Source organism: Piliocolobus tephrosceles, chromosome 16, assembly GCF_002776525.5.
Source record: "Piliocolobus tephrosceles isolate RC106 chromosome 16, ASM277652v3, whole genome shotgun sequence".
Taxonomy (NCBI): Eukaryota; Metazoa; Chordata; class Mammalia; order Primates; family Cercopithecidae; genus Piliocolobus; species Piliocolobus tephrosceles.
This window is the reverse complement of record NC_045449.1, coordinates 73,698,197-73,705,059: the sequence shown is the minus strand read 5'-3', so window position 1 is coordinate 73,705,059 and position 6,863 is coordinate 73,698,197. Positions and strand designations below refer to the sequence as shown.

General features: G+C 59.1%; 1 long non-coding RNA gene across 1 annotated transcript; it reads right to left on the bottom strand.

The window, feature by feature from the left end:
• Positions 1–2,038: 2,038 nt before the first annotated feature.
• Positions 2,039–6,634, bottom strand: LOC111542280. The gene is made up of 2 exons (XR_002731504.2): positions 6,415–6,634; positions 2,039–3,348 (listed from the first exon to the last, which is right to left on the bottom strand). It is a non-coding gene; the product is annotated as an uncharacterized LOC111542280 (long non-coding RNA).
• Positions 6,635–6,863: the final 229 nt, after the last annotated feature.

Below are 6,863 nucleotides of genomic sequence, written 5' to 3'. Positions count from 1 at the left end.
CGGCCACTGCACTCCAGCCCGGGCGACAGAGCGAGACTCCGTCTCAAAAAAAAAAGAAATAAAATCGGTAGATAATTTTCACTCCCTGCCCGTGCCTGGCCGGTAGGACTCAGCAGCAGGTCTCATCTGAGTGTGACGTAGCAGCAGCCGGTCAGACCATGCCCTCGGGAGGCCTCCTGCTGCTGCGTGGAGCCAGCACCCAGGACCTGGGGCCGGGGGAGCAGAGCCAAGACAGGCCCAGCCCCTGGTTGGCATAGCTATGTGGCCCGGGAACACTGGCTCTCCAAGGTGCAAGGTCTGTGAGTGTGTCAGGTGGGGAGCCTGACCTGCTGGGGGAACCCCCAGCCCACAAGTAGGTGCCGGCCACTGGTGGGAGGCCCTACACTAGGCCTCACAGTCCTGCCTCTGGCCCAACAGCCTGGGCCCCAGGAGAGCGCTGCTCTGGGTGCCACCTGCTGCCACGGTCCCCTCAGCCCCTGGGGACTTCCTGCCCCACCCGGGCTCCTGAGAAAACCCTGGGAGGGATTTCTTAGAATGTTCAGCAGTTGCTGCCCAGCCCAGGACTTGGCAGGAGCCCCAGCGTCCGGAAGAGGGAGCAGATCAAGTTCTGAGGCCGGGAAGCCAAGCATGCTGGCAGGGAGGCCACGGGCCAGCGTGGTGCCTGCCGGGTGTGGACGCTGGGACTGCCACTTCGTGGTGAACGTCCGGTGGGCCTCCTGCCACCCTGCCCCTTGGTGCCCCTGTCTGTAAAGTGGCACCTCCCAGGCCTAACTCTTTCTTCACTGGCTGGCCAGGATTCAATGGCGGCAGGTTTCGTTGGCATGTAGCACCATGCCTAAGACAGAGCGATGGCTCACAAATAGTTGTCATTGTTGTTAAAGAAATAAATATGCTTAGAGAAAATGGCATTTACTGTCTTCCAGGCGTTTTCACCGGCTTTGTCCCATTCAGCCTTCCCAGCACGATCCCAGCTCGGAGCAGGGAAGGGGACTGGTCAAGGCCGCCTCCTGGCCAGCTGTCTGGCCAGTGTCCTGGCAGGGGCTGAGCCCAGCCACGTGGCTGGCTCAAGGGGCCATGTGCCATGGAGGATCACCTGCCTGAGGCTTTATTTCTGTTCTGAGACCCCTTATCAGGGGCAGGGGCACCCCAAGGTCCAGAGGACAAAACACAGACATCAGAAGAGACCTCTGCCCCAATGTCATCTTCCCAGGTAGCAGGGGCCTCCGAGAGCTTGGACTCTTGGTGGGATCAGACTTGGAGAGCAAGAGGGGCAGCTGGGGAGGGGCCCACACAGGGGACATTCAGAGGCCACTGGGCAGGGGGTCTGGGAAACAGGGGACAAGGCTGGCTCTTTCACCGGCAGGGCAGGCAACCTTGCACTCCATGGAGGCCCCACTGGACTCTGAGACAAAGCTCCTTGTCACTGTCCCATGCAAGAAGGCCTGGAGGGGGCGCTGCAGAGCAGGCACACGGTCCACCAGACACCTTCGGAGGCCCTGCAGAAAGGCCAACGGTTCTGAGAGCTCAACTCAGAACAAGAGGGCTTTCCTTTTCCACCAGTCTTGGGTGCCAGGGAGGTGGGGAGCTCAGGCCAAGGGAGGGCCAAGGGCTGAGGGAGCACCCAGGATCCCAGGAGAAGCTGGCAACACATGCATGAGCACATCTCGTCCTGGTTCCTGGGACAGCCAAGAGCACCTGTCCCCCGGTGTTGTGGACAGAGCCCGTGAGCCACCAGGCAGAGGCATGCATGACGAGGCTGCGGCCTGGCCAAGAACAGCGTGTGCCCCAGACATCAAAGAGGACATGGTGTTTGAGAGGTGGAGCCTCCAGAGCAGGTGGGGACAGCCAGGAAGGCTTCCTGGGAGAGGTGACAGACGCTCCTGCTGGGCGGAGGATGTCTTGATGTCTCTCCTGCTAGCACACAGACTGCATTAGGAGAGCAGCTGAAGATGGCCTGTGGGGACACCCAGACACCTGCCAAACACGTGGCAGAAATATCTAAGCTGTTTTTTTCCCAAATAATTTTTATTATTTATTTATTTATTTATTTTTATTTATTTATTTTTTTGAGGCAGAGTCTTGCTCTGTCGCCCAGGCAGGAGTACAATGACACGATCTTGGCTCACTGCAACCTCTGCCTTCCGGATTCAAGCAATTCTCCGGCCTCAGCCTCCTGAGTAGCTGGAATTACAGGCATATACCACCATGCCCGCCTAATGTTTTGTATTTTTAGTACAGATGGGGTTTCACCATGTTGGTCAGGCTGGTCTCGAACTCCTGACCTCAGGTGATCCACCCATCTCAGCCTCCCAAAGTGCTGGGAAAACAATAGTGAGCCACCATGTCCAGCCTCAAATAATGTATTTGAGGGAAGTTCACATAACATAAAATCAGCCAGTTTAAAGTGTACCACTGGGCGGCATTTAGTGTACTCACAAGGTGGCACCGCCATCATCCGCAGTCGCAGAACATGCTGGTCACCCCAGGAGGAAACACCCGCTGATTCAGCAGCTCCTCTTCAGCCGCAGCCTCTGGCAACACTGATGTGCGTTCTGTGTCTATGGATTTGCCTATTACGGATATTTCGTATCCTGAGGTGTTTTACAAAGAAGATTAAAAGGCCGGGCGCAGCAGCTCACGCCTGTCATCCCCGCAGTTTGGGAGGCAGAGGAGGGCGGATCACCTGAGGTCAGGAGCCCGAGACCAGCCTGACCAACATGGTGAAACCCTGTGTCTACTAAAACTACAAAAAATTAGCCGGGCGTGGTGGCACACCCCTGTAATCCCAGCTTCTTGGGAGGCTAAGACACAAGAATGGGTTGAACCCAAGAGGCGGAGGTTGCAGTGAGCCGAGATCATGCCACTGCACTCCAGCCTGTGCGACAGAATGACACTCCATCTCAGAAAAAAAATTAAATAAAAATAAAAAGAGGATTACAGAGCCAAAGCAGGTAATTGGGTTCTAGTCTCCAGTGCACGTTTCCAGCTGTGTGGCTTGTGCACAGCACTGCACCCCCCCATCTCAGTTTTGTCATCTGTAAAATGGACATAAGAATGTCCACAGTGGGGCTGTCGTAGGATACAGGGCTCATCCAGGCAGAGCGCTGAGCGCGGTGTCCCAAGGCCGTGGTGCGTTGTAGCTGTTATTGACACGGGTGCCGAGTGTCAGGTGTCAGGATGGGATGGGACATGGACAGCCAGGGGCCTGGGAGAGCAAAGCCTGGAACAGCAGACCTGGCTCTCCACGGAGCACGGCTCATGCATGGAACTTCGAACAGGCCACAGAATCCTTCCAGGTCTACGTCTGCCCCTTCCTACCTCCGTGACGTTGGGCTTCAGTTTCCCCATCTGTGAAATGGCAATGTAGACCTTGCAGTGCTGGAGGGACTGAGCCTGGCATCGTGGCGGGCAGAGGGGTGGGGGGGTGCTCAGGGAGGGGTAGGGCTGTGGTGGGGACCAGGGAGGCCTTGAGGGCAAATTCCTGGAAGGCATAACAGCTGGCCGATAGCAAGGCCACAGTGATGGGGAGTTGAGGGGGAGAGGGGTGGGTCCGGGAGCAGGCAGACAGCCCCGGTTCTGCTTTTAAGCAAGTGGCTGAGGCCTCCTGTGCTGACTCCCCTGGCAGGTGATCCATCAGCTCAGCTGTTACTGTCCGGAGCCAGCAAGGGCCCATAAATGCGCCCGCCCCCACCCCCCTGCAAGTCACCCAGGTTTTATGTTGTAAGAACACTGTGGGGCGTCTCAAACACACCACTAATGACAGGCATCATGAAGCAATAAAAGTGATGGGGCTGGTGGGAGGGTGCTGGCGGGAAGGGCGGGGGGCTGCCGGTGCCCGGCTCCCCTGGCGGCTGCAGGAGCTCTCCGAGAATTGATTAGTCTTGGACGTGCTGACCTTTTTGTTCTTGAAAAATTGCTTTTGAGCAGCTGAGGCAATAAAAGTGAATTGATTCAGAGAGAACGAGGATGAAATTTGCGTTGGGCAAGGAGCAGTGCATAAACGCCAGTGATGTCAGCACAGCCGCCCCCAGCCCCAACTCCCGGGCTACAGGAGGGCAAGCCCCGGAGAAGCGGGGCAGGGTGGGTGCTATGGGGAGGGCCAAGGGGCAGTGGGATGGGCAGGGCCTCCTCAGAGGTTTCAGCAGAGAATGGAAACCGATAGCGAAAAGGGGAAGGCAGAGGGACGGAGATGAAATAGAACCAAGTGAGAGCATAGGGAGGGGACGAGGTCGAGAGAAATTAACACCCCGCAAGAGAAGCAAGGGAGACTTAGGCTAGACCTCGGGACCGCAAAAGGGAGGAGCTGGAGGGGACCTGGGGCAGGAGTGAGAATCACATAAACAGTCACAGGCATGACAGCCACACTCATCCTCTCAAAGCCTTGTTTGTTCCCATTTTACAGAGTGAGAAAGCCGAGGCCCAGAGAAGTCAAGGAACCTGCTCAAGGTCACGCAACTGGGACGTGGTAAAGCCCCACTAAGTCCCTCTGAAGCCAGGCTGCGGCCTCCAGTGAGTGGGAAAATCCTGGAGGGGGCGCTGCAGAGCAGGTACAGGGTCCACCAGAAGCCCTCGGAGGCCCTGCAGAAAGGCCGAGGGTTCTGAGAGCTCAACTCCGACCTTGGCAGATGGGGAGCTCGGGCTGGGTCACCGTCGGCATTGAGAAGGCACTGGGGCAAGGGGGTGTCCCCAGGGTTCCAGGTAAGAAGCCACAGAGAAGCATTACAGCCAAGGTTTCCGGGTGCGGTACGATGGCGCTGGGGCTCAGCCACCCTGGCCAAATGCCCCCGATCCCATGCACCCCACTGTCAGCACCTAAGCCCATTTCCTCACCAGAGCCCTTGGGAAACCACAGAAGCCCGGGTGTATAAAGGCAAAGGGAAAGCGCTCACCCACCCCAGACCAGCCGGGAAGTCCTTGCTGGAGCTGCTCTCCCGCGCTGGGGCACCTGGGCGGCCACATGCTACCACCCAGGAAGGCAGGAGACCCAGGCTCCTCCCCAGGATCCTGGCAAGCCCCTTCCCTTCTGAGACGATAGAGGCGGCAAGGCCTCCCTGGACTTCTCTGGGGGCTGGGCATGTGTCAAGTTCCCCTGTGTTTGCAGGTGCCTAGGGTGGGTTGCTGAACTGGAGCCTGCCCCAGTCCCAGGAGAGAAGTTAAGCCATGTTTCACCCCTGCAGCTGCCCAAACCCCTTTCTACCAGGATCCTGGCACAGGCTGCTTGGCCAAGTTCATGGGCCCCACTCCCGGGTTTGGTGCCAGTGGGTTAAGATGGGGACGCCTATAACTTTTTGGTTGGAATGCATGGCCTTGAGTGGTGACTAGACGCCAAATCAGGCTGGTGTCAAGGGTGGTTAATGTCTCCTCAAAATGTAGGCACTTCATGGAGGGGGGGGCCTAATGACTGCCAGCAGCTCCTAGCCTGGGCTCTGTGGACCACCAGCTCCCAGCGTCCAGGAAGAGGCACGTCCAGCTGCTGCCCTCAGTCCCCAGCCGACCCCAGAGGGACCAGCCCAGAGTTGGATGTCACTTTGGACATCCTGGATCCCACCTGAAACGACCCTGCCACCCACCACCCATGGGCACTGCATTTTGCCGAGCCCAGCCCAGACTCTGGTTTGTGCCTCATCAGATGCCTCACATCTGCAGGCCCTCGCTTCTCACCCAGCCCCTGGAGAAGGCTGGGGAGGCCTTGCCACCTCTATTGTCCCAGAAAGGAAGGGGCTTGCCAGGATCCTGGGGAGCAGCCTGGGTCTCCTTCCTGGGTGGCAACCCATGGCTGCCCAGGTGCCCCAGTGCCGGAAAGCAGCTCCAGCCAGGACTTCCCGGCTGGCTCTGGGGCTCTGGGGCGGGTGAGCGCTTTCCCTTTGCCATCTGCACCACTCCCCTGTCTGCTGCAGGGGGGGCTTCGCTGAGTCGCGGGGCACCCCTGCCCCATTTAGGGCTCCCCGGGTTGCCGAGTGCCACTGGCTGTTGCCAGTGGAGACGTTTGTGCAAAGGCCCCTCTGCGGCATCCCCAACCCAGACAGCCTCGTGGGGCCGGGGGTCGAGGAGGGTGGGCTCGGACCCCCGCGATGCGCTGGGAAGCTCCTTCTCCCACCCCACCAACCCCGTGAATCCCCTCGGACCCTCAGTGGTCCTCGCGCGCCCTTTCTACTCAAGGGGCCCAGGAGGATGACAGGAGAACCCCCAGGCTCCTCCCTGCCTCGGCAACCCTCCTCACCCCACCAACATCTGAGCAAGACTGACTGGAGCCAGTGCAGGAGAGAAAGCTGCTGTTACCATCGCCAGCCCAGCTCAGTTCCAACCTTCCTGGCTGTTTGCCTGCGAGGGCCCCAGGAGGATAGAAAGGGACGTATTTCAAGGGAGAAGGGACGTTTCCTTACAGGGAAACAAGTTGAGTGGTCCGTAACTTACCTGAGGCTTTACTGCTAGGGACATGCAGAGCTGGACTGGGGACCCAGGCTGCTTGACACCCAGTGAGAGCTGCTCCTCCCTCTGCCCACTTGGTGACTAGCTTGCTGGGTAGCACCGGGCAAGCCTCTCTCCCTCTCTGGCCGCTCACTGCCAGCTGTAGAGAGAGGTGGTTCCTGGATCAGGGAGCAGTGCCTGCCTAGGGTGCAGGCCTGGGCTGGGCACAGGGCCGAGAAGCTGCCACTCTGCCCCGCCTCCGGGAGAGGTCCTGGCACTGCCAGCCCATGAATAAGGCCTGGCAGGGCGCCGGGCGAGGGTATGCAGAGGTCAGCAGGGAGGGCCGAGTGGCAGTGTTCTCGGGACTGGCTGCCAGCTGCAGCTGGACCTGTTTGCCTGGGCTGGGCTGTCTCACTTCCCCTGGAGCGGAGAGGCCGCTGGGGAGGAAGAACAGG